Genomic DNA, 17405 nt, shown 5'->3' with positions numbered 1-17405 from the left:
AGTTCACCATGTTCTCTCTTGATATTATGGCTATTGTCTTCTCTTAGTTCGTAATCAGTAGAATAATCATTATTCCATTTTGAGTCATATACAATTTTTACTGGTGCCTCATCAACAGGCTCAATATGCTTTTCGTCTTTGGTATTATTTGGTTCAATGACTGTTTGATCAATGGCAGTAACGTTTGCTGGTGCTTTGTTTTTCATCGATTCATCTTTATATTCCATCGTGATATTTTCTGACAATGCCCTTTTTATTTTTCTGGCAATTTCACTGTCTATTATCACATTATTTTTACACAGGTAACAGTTTCGGCATGTAGACAAGATATGGTTTACGATATTAGTAGAAGAGTAGGCCTTTCTTTTATTGATCTTCCGTTGAATGCTAATACCTGAAAGGTGATGATTGGATGTATCAGTAGGTAATGTGTTACCTGCAACAGTAGCAAGGAGTTTTCCTCTATCATCAATGATTATTTTTATGTTGGCATTCTCTTTGAGTGCAATCATCTCTGGAGATCTCAATCTCGCATAACCACCAACAACAGAGTTGAATTTTTTCGGTATTCCAAAGAAATTTAATTCCTTACTGTCATGACAATGCATGCATACATTTCCATTAGTGCTACCACCTGTACTTGTTTCAAAGTTTAAATACTTCTCTTTGTCAGCATTCAATGCTACAATAACCTTGTTATGTAAACACACTTTATTAAAATGCTCCATCTTCACTTTTTTTCTAAGATATGACTTATGTGTTTATTGTTCCACTGTGTAAAAAATACAGATTTAATGCTTTCAATAGATTAGGTAGTATGAATAACTTCTCATAGAAGACCAGTAGGACAGTCACATCAAGTCTCTGACAAATCACAGAGCGCATTTATTAGAACTGTAAGCATATTTTGACATTTTAAGTTGTGCAAAAAAAGAGAAAAATAAATAAAGTTGAAAAATTTCGAAGTTTTAAAAAAGTTTGAATTAAATACTTTTTAGGATATCGAGTGTCTTTACTCAAAAGAAGAAAAATCACACGGAATCAGGCAACTGAGTCTCTCAATCCCCGTAAAGCTCTTTTAAAAGATACAAAAACTACTTATTTAACACAAAAATTTCGTTTTTAATGACCACCAAGTAAAGAAAAACCACCTGGAATCAGGCAACAGAGTCTCTCAATCCCCGTAAAGCTCTTTTAAAATATAAAAAAAATACTTTTTAAAAACAAAATTTTCGTTTTTATTGACCATCAAGTAAAGAAAAACTACTCGGAATCCGGCAACTGAGTCTCTCAAACCCCGTAAATCTCTTTTAAAAGATACAAACACTACTTATTTAACACAAAAATTTCGTTTTTAATGAGCACTCAGTAAAGAAAAACCACACGGAATCAGGCAACTGAGTCTCTCAAACCCTTTATAGCTATTTTAAAATATACAACAAATTACAACCAAGTAAAGAAAAATCACACGGAGTCACTCAACTGAATCTCTCAACCCCCTTAAAGCAATTTTAAAAGATACAAAAACTACTTATTTAAAGCAAAAATTTCATTTTTAATTAGCACCAACTAAAGAAAAATCACACAGAATTCGGCGCCTGAGTCTCTCAAACCCTTTAAAGCTGTTTTAAAAGATACAAAAACTACTGATTTAACAAACACATTTCCTTTTTAATGACCACTAAGTCAATAAAAACCACCTGGAATCTGGCAACAGCGTCTCTCAATCCCCGTAAAGCTCTTTTAAAAGATACAAAAACTCCTTATTTAACACACAAAAATTTCGTTTTTAATGAACAAAAAGTAAAGGAAAACAACACTTAATTAGTAAATTTATTCTATAAAACCCTTTAAATATCTTTTAAAATTTAAAGAAAAAGATGATTTAACACAAAAATTTCTTTTTGAATGATTACCACGTAAAGGAAAAACAAACGGAAAACGGCGACTGAGTTTCTCAAGCCCAGTAAAGCTATTTTAAAAGATATAAAAACTACTTATTTAACACAAAATTTTCTTTTTTATTGACCATCACGTAAATAAAAATCACACGGAATTAGGCAACTGAGTCTCTCAATCCCCTTAAAGCTCTTTTAAAACTGTGACAAGCTAAACCACGACAAAGCACTACTCTCGTGGAACTCAATCCCCATTTAACTCAATCCCCGTGCAACTGAACCCCCTTGTACCTGAAGCCCTGTATAACCGAAACCCCCGTGTAACTGTACCACCTTTAACTGAACTCTCATGCAACTCAACCCTCCATGCAACCCTTCTCCCTCAAAACACTTTTCAGTCATTTTCTCGTACTCTCGTGGAACTCAATCCCCATTTAACTCAACCCCCGGGAAACTGGACTCCCTTGTAACTGAACCCCTGTATAACCACCACACGGAATCAGGCAACTGAGTCTCTCAAACCCCTTAACTCTCTTTTAAAAGATACAAAAACTACTTATTTAACACAAAATATTTTATATTAATGAGAACCAAATGAAGAAAAACTTCACTGAATTAGTAAACTGAGTCTCTCAATCCACGTTAATTTACTAAAAAAGTTACAAAAACTAATTCTATAACACGAAAATAGCGTAATTAATGACCATCAAGTAAAGAAAAACACTAATGACTTGTGCAATTGACTATATCCAAAACCGTCCTGTACTTTTATTTTTTACAAAAACGCATTATTTAACACAAAAATATAGTTGTTAATGAATACCAACTAAAGAACAATCAATCATGACTAGGAAAGTGAGTCTATACAACCCTGTAAAGCTGTTTTAAAAGATAAAAAAACTAATTATATAACATCACATTTTCATTGTTAATGATCTCCCAGGGAATAAAACACACATGGAATTATGAGTCTGAGGCTCTCAAACCCCTTAAAGTTTCTTTAAAAGATACAATAACTACTTCTTTAACACACAATTTTAGTTTTTAATGACCATCAAGTAAAGAAAAATCACACGGAATTATGCAGCTGACTCTCTCAATCCCCGTAAAGTTCTTTTCAAACTGTGACAAGCTAAACCACGACAAAGCACTACTCTCGTGGAACTCAATTCCCATTTAACTCAACCCCCGTGCAACTGAACCCCCTTGTAACTGAACCTCTGTATAACCGAAACCCCCTTGTAACTGTACCCCCTTTAACTGAACTCTCATGCAACTCAACCCTCCATGCAACCCATCTCCCTCAAAACACTTTTCAGTCATTTTCTCGTACTCTCGTGGAACTCAATCCCCATTTAACTCAACCCCCGTGCAACTGAACCCCCTTGTATCTGAACCCCTGTATAAGCAAAATCCCCGTGTAACTGTACCCCCTTTAACTGAACTCTCATGCAACTGAACCCTCCATGCAACCCGTCTCCCTTAAAACACTTTTCAGACATTTTCTCGTTAAATTGACAATACGCTCCAAAACATCACTTGTGTATTATACAGTACATAATCATGGCATCTCCTCTAATTCAAAAATCCCATTACCCTTTTTTTTTGCAAAGGTTAATCAAACATCTCCGATTGTAAATGCATTAAAAAATTTTCCACTCACTAATTACCCCTTTTTTGCAAATGCTAAACAAGAAAAAAAAACTGTTTGCTTTTCAAAAACTTGTCCGTTAAAACTCGAAACAAGACGCGCTGGTTTTATAATACAGGTTTAATTAATTGCGTAAATCTCTTTGAAAGAGTGTAATGACCAGTAGAATAGAATATCTATCAGAAAAACCTGTTTGGTACGGGGGCGTACGCAAAATGGTAGTTCCTACTCTACTAAAATCTTAAGAGGAATCTTCTATATCATAGATTACAATTAATTTCCAAAACATACGGGAGGTAACCCCTGACCCTCCTTTACCTAACCTTCCTCCATTCCAAAAAAATATTTACAATACTTTATTCCAAAAACTTAAACCGAAAAATATTTCATTCCAAAACATACTATGCAGAATAATTGTAGCTAACACATTTTGCCTGCAACCCTGCTCTACTTTACCCCAACCTTCCTAGTGTTCAAATCAATACCTGAAATTACACATTTCCAATTTTTTTGTCAATTTTTCTCTCTTGTTTTAACTCATGTACCTGTAAATTCAATCTGCTGTGACAAAATAAGAACTAGAAAAACAGTGACAGGCAGCAAAATGCATTTGAAATATATAATATTGGCTATATATTTGCACATTAGAGGGGTTGGGCTGAAGCATGGGAGAGCTGCATGATTTCCTCCTGGTTATGTAAGCTAAGTGGATGGTCATTTACACCCAGTGGCGGATTCAGAGGGGGGGGGGGGCGTGGGGCGTGCCTTCCCCTAGCGCAGTCTAAAGTAGTGTAATTTACTTAATTAACTCAAGTTTGCGTTAATTTAACTTGCTCCTAACGCAAGTTTATTTCATCAGCCTATTTTGCCCCCCCCTCTCAAATTTTTTTTGGGTCAACCTATTTTGCCCTCCCCTCCTAAAAAAAATCCTGGATCCGCCTCTGTTTGTACCTGATGCTATCCCTACTGCTTTTAATTAGATAGGGGGGAAAAATCCAAAGAAAGTCTCCCTGGAAAATAAAGAGCCCAAAAGTGTGATTGAATATGTCAAAGCTTGAAGGTTTACCCCTTCTGTCTGTTTAAGGAACACAGATACATAATTGAAGCTTTGTTCATTTCTATCTTAAGGATGCCCTACATTTATGACCTTGCATTTGATGGGAGGAAAATGATACTTTTACGCCCATCATTTGTCTTGCTTGTTTTCTACAAGAGCGTTTTTGTTTTGATTTTTTATTGACTCATTTATATCAGAGGCAAGCTAGGAGGCATAGAACTCCTGTCTGTTTAAAGAAAATGGATACACATAATTAGGTTTTATTGTACTAACACTCTAGGGCCATGGTAAACAAAACAAAGAATGAAAAATAATTTAATTATTTTACATTGTGTCCCTCAATTCTAGGACTATCTACCTTAGTTCTTCCCTAGGACGGACCGATGGATAATAGACTATCTATCAACAAGTAAAATGACATCATTTATATTAGATCCTGAAAAAGGCTGATGCCAGATTTGCCCTCCAATTAGCCCTGGCTTGAGGGCAACTTCATTTTAATTAGGGTTGTTATTAAAGTATCTCCCAAATCATTCGTAACAGAAATTTGTCCATGGTTGGTTTAGATTCTTTCTAGAATACTTTAATAAAACAGGGATTTTAAAATAAAGTTTACGAAATCAGCAATATGAATATTTACATCATCTTCTAAACGTATTACTTTTTGAAGAAAAATTTCCAGCAAAGCAAATGCACAGTTTTAATTTTATTTTATTTCAGCTCTAAAAAATTCCCCAGCAGCAGGTGCAAAACATAGCTGTGAGGTTCCTGATTTTGCATTGTCTGCTCCAGTTTCTAGCTGAATTTCTTTGTCAGGATCACTTTTCCGCCCTTATAACTCTAATGCTTGTTTGCTGCATTCAGAACTATCGTTTCATTTTGGCTGCGGTTGAATTTCAATTTGTCTGATTGAAATTCTATCTGTGGTTTGAAATTAAGGAAGCTCTTATAAGCCGTTTTTTTTCAGCTAAAACTACCTTCTTAAAATGGCGAAATAAAACGCATTTTAAGAGTAAAACCGAGAACATATTTTTAGAACTAAGAACGACGAACGGTGAAAACGAACGCAGCTAGTGATTAACTACAGTTGAAGGTCCGAACGCACATATTCATGGGTCAGCAAGCTGTATGACAGAATTCTGCTCCAAATATGATGGGTAAGGCAAAGACTTTTTGTGACGCTACGTTGTCTTTGCAAAATTTATTGGTTACTCGACAGGGGGCTCACAAGGAAGGACAGGGGTTATCACTCCCCCTGTAAGGGGGGATAGGACGACATATTAACTTCAATATTTAAAAAAATTGTTCTCTGTTTTCATGATTAACACTAAAATTGCAACCTAGTAAAGACCAAACCACGGCCCATAGTAACCCAAAGTTTTAAATGCGTTCTAATAAAAAAAAACCTGCTTAGTTGACGAAAGTTGCCATTTGTAGCTGACACAGAAATACTTATAAAATAATGTTTTTTCCGGGGCGTTTTACAAAAGTAAACTTTACAATATACTTCAAAAACATGTTTATTTTCCTTTTTGTTACGTTTTTACGAGTCGGACAAACATTTAGGGGTGGGGGGTCAAGGGTTTTTTTTTATTTTAATTGAAACAATAGAAAAATGGCAAAAGACACAGAATACTTCTCTGTATTTGAACGAAAAACTACAAGTATTTGGCCTATATCATACCGATATATGACATTTCAATGTCAAAAAATGACATTATTTTTTTCAACATGGATATTTAAAAAAAAGATCTGTATATTTTACGAATATAAATTCTATGACATTGCATTTTCACCAAAACTAGGCATAATAATAAAAATAATCTGTATTTAAAAGCCAGTTAAAGCTATATACAAAAAGACAAATACTAAAGAAAAATTACACTTCATTTGACATCCTTCCCATCAATACAAAATTTCCTACTGCCACAATATAACGGGGAGTCCTAGACCTCATTAACTCACAAAGCAGCCTATCTTCCCCCTCCTCGATATTTAATCCCCTTAAATGAGATAGTTGCTTACACCGGAGGAGGAAATGGCAAAACCCATAATCATTTTCCCCACATTTCAAGCAACTACACCCGGCCTCCGGACCTTCCCTCTTTTTCCTTGCAACCTTAGTATAAATTGGAAGACAATTTGCTCGAATCTGAATCCAAATCCTCAAATATTTAATGGGCAATCCCAGCTTGAAATAAAACTCCTGACCAAAATTCTCTTTTACTTCTCTATACAAAGTAAGACTCGGAGGTTTGTCCACAGCTGCTTGCCATAGTTGCACTTTTTGGTCTTCAAGTCTTGCACTAAATTCCTTGAAGAACTTTTCATGATCCTCTGGCCCTTTTCCCTTCTCCCACAAACTTGAAAATCCATTCTCATCTAATATCCTTTTGATTTGTGCTGTCCATGATGTTTTGTTACATTGAAGGAGAAGATCTTCATATGCTGCTCAGGCAAGTCTAGTCTGGGGAAGTTCTAGAAGTCTTAACCAAAATTTGATGATTTGGGTATATCTTTTCAATTTCAGGTTAAATATATCAAGATCACCTTTTAAAACTAACGTATGTGTTGTATTGTGTAGGCCAAAAACTCGTTTATAATATTGAGGCTGAAGGGTTTCTAGTTGCTTTGCCGGCTGATACCCCCATATTTCTGATCCGTAATGTAGGATAGGCATAATTTTAGTATTAAATATATGTTTGTGGACACTTAGTTCACTTATTTCTGCTGTTAGTGTACTTCTGTATATACCAAATAATGAATTTCTTCCTTTCTGTGCCATTGTTGTAATATGACTCGTCCATTTTCCATTTTGACAAAGGATGAAACCTAAGTATTTGGCCTTTTCCACCACTTCCAGCATTTTCCATTCAATAAAAATTGTGGTGCTGATTCCAAGGGTTTTTTTTGCTAAAAATCATGACTTGAGATTTCGTGACATTCACCTCTAGTTTCTTCTCTTGCAAATATTTTTCAAGGAGATTCAAGTGAGTTTGTAAATCATTATTTGTCTTTGCCAGTAAAATAATGTCATCTGCAAATAGTAGCATTGACATATTCAGATTTCCCAGTCGGAGAGTTGGTGCCCATCTTTGTCAGAAATAAGGAACAATATCATTAATGAACATAGCAAATAATTTTGCCGAGAGTGTACTTCCTTGGCGCACGCCCTTTTTCGAGAAAAAAGGCAGAGATATTCCCTTCCCAACAACTTTCAAAAAACTTTTATTCAATGAATACATAGATGATAGAGTTTGTAAAAAACGGGCTGGTAGGCCTAGATTTAATAAAACATTCAGCAATAAAACACGATCTACACTATCAAATGCTGATTTCAAATAAATTAGGGCCACATATAATAGCACACAATTATGCATCATTTTTTCCTCTGGATGTTTCTTGAAAATCGGCGTTGATTCTACTTCCTAAACTTTTGAGTCAGCACTGTCCGAGAGTGTTTTAATTAATCTATTATTTTATTATTTTTATCATATATAATCTATTATTTTAATTAATTTTAATAGTAAAATGTTATTTAGAAAACAAATTTACAGGCGTTTTTAAAAAAGAGCCTAAAACCCCTCGAAAATGGTGTTGGATCGCAATGAAAATGCACCATTGGAATTACTATTATCGGGAAACAAAACACGGGAAAATTTCAGCACCCGCCCTGAACAATAAGGAAAACACTTTTTGCATAGGTAGCAGTGATGTGTCCTCTTTTTTCTTCGCCGTTAGTGGGGAAATGGAAGATCAGAGGGCATTTTAAGGGGTAATTGAAAGTCAGTTTTTACATCTAATCTATTTTGTATAAAATTTAACTTGATAACTTCATAAAAAAGTGCCATATGGCACCCATAAATTACACTTTGGGTGTCATTCCTGGAATGGAAAGACTGGGATGAATTAAAAATGTACCATCATACTCTGAATGGTTGAAAACCCTAAACCTGAGGCTAACAATATCCCCTCTTGTATATGTCCCCCTCAGAGCCCCTTTAATATTTTTAACAAATCGTCTAATGACTATCAAAATTAGCAAGATATCATAGAGAGCTCTTTAAGGTCTCATTTAAAAGCTAATTTTATATCTACGTAATTTTCTAAATTTGTCTTGATAACGCCGTCAAAAAGGTCCCCCTCAGAGCCCCTTTAATATTTTTAACAAATCGTCTAATGACTATCAAAATTAGCAAGATATCATAGAGAGCTCTTTAAGGTCTCATTTAAAAGCTAATTTTATATCTACGTAATTTTCTAAATTTGTCTTGATAAAGCCGTCAAAAAGTGTCATGTGACACCAATGTGGTCCTTTCTGGGGCCATATCTAGGAAGCATCTAAAGGATATTGCCATAATCCTTATGACCGAAAATATTAAACCTGAGTTTTAGTATCTGTCCTTTTTGTATACTCTCCCTCCCACCGCCCTAGTATGTCCCGTAAATCGCGGACTGACTGGCAGATGTAGCAGATTATATTACATAAAATGTGAAGCAAAAATTTTTATTCGTTTTAAGTTAAATTTATGCTCTTTACTTTCATCAGAAGAAACTCTGTTCGTTATTTTACTTCATTTAATCACAAAGCTTGGCAAAAAATTTCTGGACAGGCAATTTATTCTTAGTGAAATGTATTCCTATTTGGTTATTGTCAGAGCTGGTTTTAGGGGTGACAAAGGAGGCACTTGCCCAAGGCGCAAAAATTGAAATAAATAGTCTAACGGTTATAATCATTTTTCATTTTTTTATTTTTTTGTGGAGAGCATAGTTGGCAGTAAGTGTAAGAAAATTAAATCCGAGATTTTCCTTTTCCCCATATCTTCATCACCATTCCTTGAAAGCGAAAGTGAGAAGACCAAATTCAATTAATGTTCAGTTTTTTTTGTGACATTTTGCATTCAAATCTTGTTAATAATTAAAAATGTTGTTAATAAATATTTTTTTAATTCCGCCTGAAAATCTTTGGGAGGCAGGAGGGGGGAGGCTAATCAGTATTTTGCCCCGGGTGCAAGAGAGGTCAGAAATAATAGACCTGGCGGTTTGTTTTTTCTTTGATTTTGGTTCTTCTCCTAAAATGTGCCCCCAGAAGTAAATTAACACGTAAGCTCCTGAATTTTTTATCTTAATTGAGTAAAGTTTTATAGATCTTAAATTTTTTTTAATAAACAATATTCTAATCATGGTACCAAAAAAAAACAATTTTTGTAGGTACACGGTACAAAATTTTCTCTTTACTCGAGTGTTTCTGCTGCGTAGAAATTGAATAGCTGTACAAATAACAACACAGGATTTTTTTCGGGAGGGGGGGGGGAAATAAACAGGTTCATCTGATAATTGATTAAGAAGAACCCAGAAATGTGAGAAATTACTACATTTCGGTTAGGGGTGTCCTCCCTCCTGTGTTCTGGAAAAAGTTCCATATGAATTTGGGTCCATCAGCATAATTTACTCATACATGAACTTTTGATAACCAGGTTGTAACGGATAAGGAACTTTTGGAAATGGTATGCATCTTATTTATTTTTAAATTAGATTTATGTCAAAAATCTGATGGGTCATAGACAGAGAGCGTGATGGCGTTTTGCAATATCAGAAAATTGACAGGTTCGAAAATGACCACTCTCAAATGAATTGTACGAGCTTATTTGCAAAAAAAGGTCAGAGCAACAGGAAGTGACTGAAGGTTAATTCATTCAGTATCTCTACATATTCCTAAAATTTGACACACACCATAAGCAGCATTCAAAATTAAGAGGAGCATACGTGTAATTTTACTTGGCTCTATACTTTTATAACTTATAAATCAACTTCGAACAATATTATTAGTACGGGGGCGATTTAAAAGCTGCTCAGTCTGGAGTTAAGTCAGGCACTTACAGAGAAATTCGTACGCGTACTTGAGCCGCGGGGGGGGGGGGTTGCTACAATTTAATATAACCATCACAAGTACTAAACGTCATTTCGTGGACAACGAAAATCCATCAGAACCACTAACCGTTAGAACGTCGACAGTCACAATCACTGGCCGTCAGAACGTCGACAGTCATAACATCGGCACGTCAGGACATCGACAAAAAAATTATAAGTTTATATAATAGTAATAAGTATATAATAGTTTATAAACAAATTTTGGCTATATATCTGCACATCAGGGGGGGGGGGTGGAGGTAAAGCACAGCATATATTAATATTATTAGTAAAGATGGTGGGAGCAGTGAAGATGTTAAAAATAGAATAGCCAAGGCTCAGGGTGTTTTTTCACAGTTAAAAAAAGTCTGGAAGAATAGTAAGATAAGTCTGCAAACCAAGATTAGAATCTTAGAAGCTAAAGTGATGACAGTGGTCAAATATGGCTCTGAAGCATGGGCGCTCGGAAAAGCGGATGAAGATTTGTTAGATGTTTTCCAGAGAAATTGCTTAAGGATTGTTCTGGGTACCCGGCTGACTGACCGTATTTCAAACAATAGGCTATACGAAAAATGTGGTTCAATACCGCTTTCTAGGTCTATAATCAAAGAAAGGTTGAGGTGGTTAGGGCATGTTGTTCGGATGAGGGATGACAGATTGCCGAAGATTGTTCTTTTCGGCCAACCATCTAGGGCTAAGCGGAAAGCAAGTCGTCCCCGTCTGGGGTGGGAGGACGTCATAAAGACAGATTTAAAGGAAATAGGAACTTCGTGGGCGGGTATAAAAAGGGAGGCTTGGAATAGATTGAGGTGGAGGAAGAGCGTGCGTGGCTGTGTTGGCCTCAGGTGGATTGGTGCTGCGGTGAGTTGTTAGTAGTAGTAGTAGTAGTAACCCAGGTACCTTTTCCCCTCTAATTTCCCCAAAAACTAAAGTTTTAAAATTTCAGATGTTATGACGGATTTTGTCGATGTCCTGACGCGTTGATATTATGACTGTCGACGTTCTGACGAGTAGCGATTGTGACTGTCGATTTCCTGACGTGTCGATGTTATGACTGTCAGTGTCCCGATGGTTAATGGTTCTGATGGATTTTTTGTCGATATCCTGACGGTAGTGGTCCTGACGCCTTCCCGTCGATGTCCTGACGCTTTCCTGTCGATGTCCTGAAGTCTTCCCGTTTAGGGCGAAGTGCAATTTTGTCAGAGTGGCAAAAATTGCGGGTTGTAGTATTGAGATTTGGGAAATTGTGACAGTCGTATGATTTGTGACATTCATAGTGTAATGAACATTCAATGAATTATGGATTCCCGACATTAAGAAATCATGTACATCGTGCGGGACATGCCAAGTGCGGTGAAAGTAGGCCAAGCGTGACGAAACTGCGCCAAGTATTCCGGGGACTATACCAGGCGTGGGGAACTGTGTCACGCGTGGTTGAACTGTGCAGCACACATAGTTCTCTGTGGTTCTAAACGGCATTAATCCCCACAAAGTATTGGTTTTATTATCCAGGTATTAAAAATCCAGATATGGAGCTTCTCAGTTGTAGAGTAACATCACACGGTTTTGCATTCGTTCCTAAAAACATAGTCCACATTCTACAAGTAAAGGTTCTTCAGACGGTAAAATCTTCTAATATACCCCTAGAGGGCGCGCTCTCTATCGCAAAGGGTGAACTGGTATCGTGTACTATACTTGTCGGAAGGGGTGTAACGCACGGAGAGGGGGACGCCCCTCGCCCAAAGTTTTTTGACAGTTTGATAAAAAATCTCAGTCGGTAAAATGGCGGCACGAGTGTCACTATTTTACTGGTTCAATGTTTTTATTACGGCAAATGGGTATGGGAATATATGGCGCAAAATCAAAGAAAGAAGATCATTCTCAGCCGGTAAAGAACAAAAATTGAATAATTTTAAGAGCGATATTACCCAAATCAGCCGGTAAGAAATCTATTCCCCCCCCCCACCCAAAAAAAAAATTCGCCATTGGTGCTTTTGGTCGGTGCCAGACCAAATCCACGGAGGTAGCTACTTGTACTTCTTATTCCCAGCCTGTTATCCCTGTGCACTTTTATAATAGGATAACGACGACAGGGCAATTATTCTACTGGTTCCATTAATTTTTTATTTCCAATATGAAACATATCACCTTTATCTCACCATGCTGTGATTAATCCCCCCCCCCCCCCGAGCACTAGATGCACTGATGCACAACGCTTAATGCACTAGACGAGAACAACCCGTGTTCGAACCCGCTGATCCGTGAACAACCCGTCTTTAAACACGGGTTGTTTAAAGACGGGTTCAATCAAGCGTTGTGCATCAGTGCATCTAGTGCATAAAACACGGGGTTGAAGCTTCGAACCCGCTGAAACTAGACAAAACTAGACGAAAAACAAGAAACTTGAAACTAGACGAGAACAACCAGTGTTCGAACCCGCTGAGCCTGAAAACGCGGCTCTTATTGTAAAGGCCTTTCCTTTCTACATTGCAAGAAGTTACTTCATGCCATTATCGTGAGTATTGGAACAGCTGTTGTTTTTTTTTTCAAATTTCCGACTTCCGTGAAATTTATTGGCAATAATAATTTCCAAGTTTGACTTCAGTTATTTAATAGCCGGTAGTTAATTTTCAGCCATTTTGCATGAGAAGGTTTCCTAAAACATTAATTTGTCATTTCTAGGAAAAACAATTTAGCGATGATAGTCAACCCAATGGCGTGAGTGGGATGCCTTTTTTAAGTGGTTTGAAGTAATACTGTCAAAAGACGAAAGAAATAGTCACTGACATGATAGAACGATTTTATTTTATTATTCTGGACTAAGGACAGGGTATAGTAGATTTCTGTCAGGAACGTACTCAGGGAGGTTCTTGGCGACTGCCCCCTAAAATATACTGAAGTTTCTGGAACTTCAGGCACTTCTTCTTCAAATTCAATTTTTTTTTGTTATTATAAAAAAAAAAAAAAATCTCCTGCATATGTGCCTAACAAGGGGGTTTATTGTTTCCCCACAATTAAACAGCCTGACTGGGGCTTAATCATTTTCTTTGTGGCACTTGAATGGCACTTGTGGTAAGACAGTTGCGCAAATTCCTCCTTCACCCCAATCTGCTAAAGGGCTTACTGTTTACTCCTTCCCGTAGAGCTCCAATTTAAGAGTTGTCATCCTAGTGATTATTCACTATTTCTAGTGATTTTTCTGTATTGCTGAGCAAAAAAACCGCTAAATCAGCGCATAAGTCACTAGATTATTGAAGAAAATCACTAAATCAATGAAAAAATCACTAAAATGTAGTAATTTCTTTTTTGCCGGGTGGCAACCCTGTCCAATTTCCGTTTATTGTCTTTTATGACATCTGTCCACCCCATTCTGGGTTGACCTACTTTTTGTTTCCAGGTGGATGCCCCCCAAAAAACACGGATTTTGGATGTCTATCATCCTTAAAATGTGATCTAGCCATTTTAATCTTTTTTCGTTATAGCCCTGTAAAGCGGGATCGAACCACTTTTTTTAATGTAGCGGTCAGTCCGGCTATAACCAACTTCAGACAATTCCTCTGGAAAACGTCTAGCATATCTTCCTCGACCTCTTGAAGCACCCATGTTTCAAATCCATTCAGAGCTGATGCAACTAAGGTAGCTTTAAATTTGTTTTCTTATATATACGCTAGTACTAAGCAACCATGGTTAAATTGTAGCATAATTGTGTACGTGGCTAGTATACACAAGTAGAAATTGTTTTATGCAACTTTTGATCGGAAGGATTGAAATGCGTTTTTTGGTAATGAATTCTTTATATTTGGGTTAAAATCTGCAATGCCAATTGGAAGCAGTGACTTCAAATGACAGTCCACTGCCTCAAGTCCTGGATTCAAGTTTAGACTAGAATAATGGTTCTGAAGTTAATGTTATAAATTGTTGGCGATTTTTAGAGGTATATAATGAAACAAATCTGTGGAGACAGGAAAGGGAAATGAAAGCGTGGCCTGAAACCCTTTTTTGGACGTTTCTGTTGGCCCTTAGTATTTAAGAATTTGTGAAAGGAAAAATTTTAGTCGAGCTCAAAGACGCAAGGTAGGATAGTCTTACCTATCCCATTTGATATAGAGAAAAACTTTAAAAGAAGTATCTGCAAAACAAAAAGTTCGTGTAAACATAAAGTTGAAATCCTGTTGCCCCCCCCCCGCAATACATGAAATTTTAAACTGCATCTCCCAGCCGCTCTCAAGAAAGCTTGTAGAAGTAATTGAACGGCCATTTATAAAGTTATTTAACCAAAAGACTCCAAAGTTCATTAGTTTTAGCTCACTCGACTAATCGATTGGGACCACGTGTCCATAAATAAAAACGGCGACGCTTTTGGGCCAATGTTGCCTTCACCAGTCACAACATGCCTTCTGAAAAGCATGTAGGCCAACGTAGGAGAAAAACACATGCGAAAATTCACCATAAAATAAGCCAAAAAAATATAGCGTCAAGTAGCTCAAAAAGGTGTAGCTTTCTAATGAAGTCGTCTTTGAGAATTAAGAAAGTGTTAATGTTTGAATTTTTAGAAACAAAATCTATAATCAAATTTAATTAATTAGTCTTGCTGATTTATTTCCATGATTCAACATGGGAACACTGTTGAAAACGTGGTACTGTTTTAAAAACTTATGAATATTACGAGTAATTTTAAAACAAAAGAAAATCTTTGAAAAATCTTAGAAAAAAAACCTTTTCAGGCATGGATGGATCTAAGATAGGTCTGGGGAGGAAAAAAAATGTTTATGTTTTGATTTCTTTGGCACTTTTAAAGATATGTCCAAGGACCACATTACTTGTGCAAAACCTATAAAAGTCAGTCGCAGCATTTGAAATGGCGCTATTTAACACTTCTTTTCAAGAGCGGAATCTATAATCCACCTTGGTAAAAGAAATGCATCTGACTGGTTTAAGGCATTCCTATCTCTTATTTGGGTCTCAAGATAATCAATGAGGAGCATCATTTTTTTCCAAAATACGTCATATAGGCCTTTTCTAAAATGCAGAAACAGTAGGAATTGTCGTCTCTCGACATAAAATTTTAACTCTTTCAAAGCTCCCCCCCCTCCTTAGAAGAAGCCCAAACAACTCCTCATTGCTCGTACACATGAATACACTTTCAAAATTTTGGAGTTAAATGTAATTTTCTAAGCAACGAACCCTCCCCCCCCCCCCGAAAAAAAGAATAATGTCAATAAAGTGAATTCTTTCTAAGTTGTTGGCATTATGTTCTTTAGAATAGTTTACAAATATCTGGGATCAATGATGTAGTTTATGCCTAATTTAGGACTTTGTAATTATATTCCGAAGCCTAATTTTCTATCTTATTTATCGTTTCTTCCCATCAGAACAAAAATGTAAGTCCACTATTAACTCATAATTCAGCATTTAGAATCATTAGCGGCAAAGAGCTTATTCATTTACAATCGACAATATATCAGGTCGACAAGGAGGTGTGTTTAAAGTAAGTTGCGCCTACTAGCCTATTTACATCTTGTAAAATTTTGACTTTTTACTGGTTTATAATGGGTTATTCCAGCAATGTTGTCAGTTATTAATGACTTTTCTACGAATTTAGTATGGCGGCACCGATTCTTCTGTGTCAATATAATTTTTTATCCGCTTGTAAACAAAGAGTATATGGCAAGTAAGAAGAAGAACAGGGGCATTCAAACAAATTATTTCGTATACAGCAAGACAGCATTGAAAAAGGGAAAGTTTTTAAACGAAAAAATTAAAAAAAAAATGTAAAATCTAAAGGCAATAGAAGGAAAAAAATCAAACCAATGTCTATAAAAACTACTCCATGCAATAGGGTTCAGATGCAAATGAATCCTCGATTAACTTAGCCCCATTTAACTCAACCCACGTTTAATTCAACTCTTTTTCAACAATAATTTAATTCAATTCTTTTTTAACCCTCGTTTAATTCAAACCCCATTTAACTCATCATCCATCCAGTTAACCTTATTCAACTCAACCCTCGTTCAACTTAACCTCCTGCAATTCAACCGTCATTTAACTCAACCCCATTTGGGTTATCGAGAAAGCCCGCGAGTTCCAGCGTACAGCATCTATTGCATTTGTTGACTTTAAAGCAGCTTTCGACCGTGAGTCCCTTTGGCTGATGCTAAAACAAACGGGACTCCCTGATAAATATTGCCACCTGTTCAAGGCGCTCTACACTGGTACAAAATGCTCCGTCCAGGTAAATGGTCGCTGAAGCCCACTATTCGAGATAGATACTGGTTTAAGGCAAGGCTGTGTGGCTGCTCCTGAACTTTACAACGTGGTGATTGATTATGTCATGAATCAAACCATGAATTGGCTCCAATCCGGACTGAAATATGGCGACAGAGTCCTAGCCAATTGCGACTTTGCTGATGATATTGCCCTGATATGCACCAATGCAGTTGAACTCGAGGCAGCTCTCAATACACTGTCGGAAGAGGCCCTGAAAGTGGGACTACATATTAGCTGGCACAAAACAAAAATAATGATCATCGACCCGGCAGGAAATTCCGCCAACTCCCCATCATTCAACGTTTTAGGGCACACTATCGAAATTGTCAAGTCTTTTACTTACTTTGGATCTGTCGTCTCGGATAACAGTTCTGTTGAAATGGAAATCCAGTCGCGCATCGCCAAAGCTGCGTCTATTATGGCTCGATTATGCCGTTCCTTGTGGTCAAAGCCCAATATTAGCCGAAAAACGAAAATTTGCATCTACGACACGACGACTTGCGTTACGGTCGTGTTGTAGATCCACATTTTCTTGTGTAGTCTTGTGTAGGATTAGTAGTCTTGTGTAGGGCTACGAAACGTTCTTATATTCAACGTATAGAGAAAAACGAATACCAAAATC

At 36.6% G+C, this 17405-nt stretch overlaps 1 long non-coding RNA gene across 1 annotated transcript in view; it reads left to right on the top strand.

The window, feature by feature from the left end:
* Positions 1–14116, top strand: part of LOC148945848 (uncharacterized) — a 72730-nt gene extending 58614 nt beyond the window's left edge. The window contains exons 2-3 of the long non-coding RNA XR_016142638.1: positions 5643–5763; positions 13999–14116. This is a non-coding gene — a long non-coding RNA (uncharacterized LOC148945848). The remainder of the gene's footprint in view (positions 1–5642; positions 5764–13998) is intronic.
* Positions 14117–17405: the final 3289 nt, after the last annotated feature.

This window comes from Artemia sp. Qi Xiang Cuo, chromosome 12 (genome assembly GCF_049724085.1).
Source record: "Artemia sp. Qi Xiang Cuo chromosome 12, ASM4972408v1, whole genome shotgun sequence".
Classification (NCBI taxonomy): domain Eukaryota; kingdom Metazoa; phylum Arthropoda; class Branchiopoda; order Anostraca; family Artemiidae; genus Artemia; species Artemia sp. Qi Xiang Cuo.
Note: the sequence above shows the minus strand (reverse complement) of the source record. Positions and strands in the feature narration are given on the sequence as shown.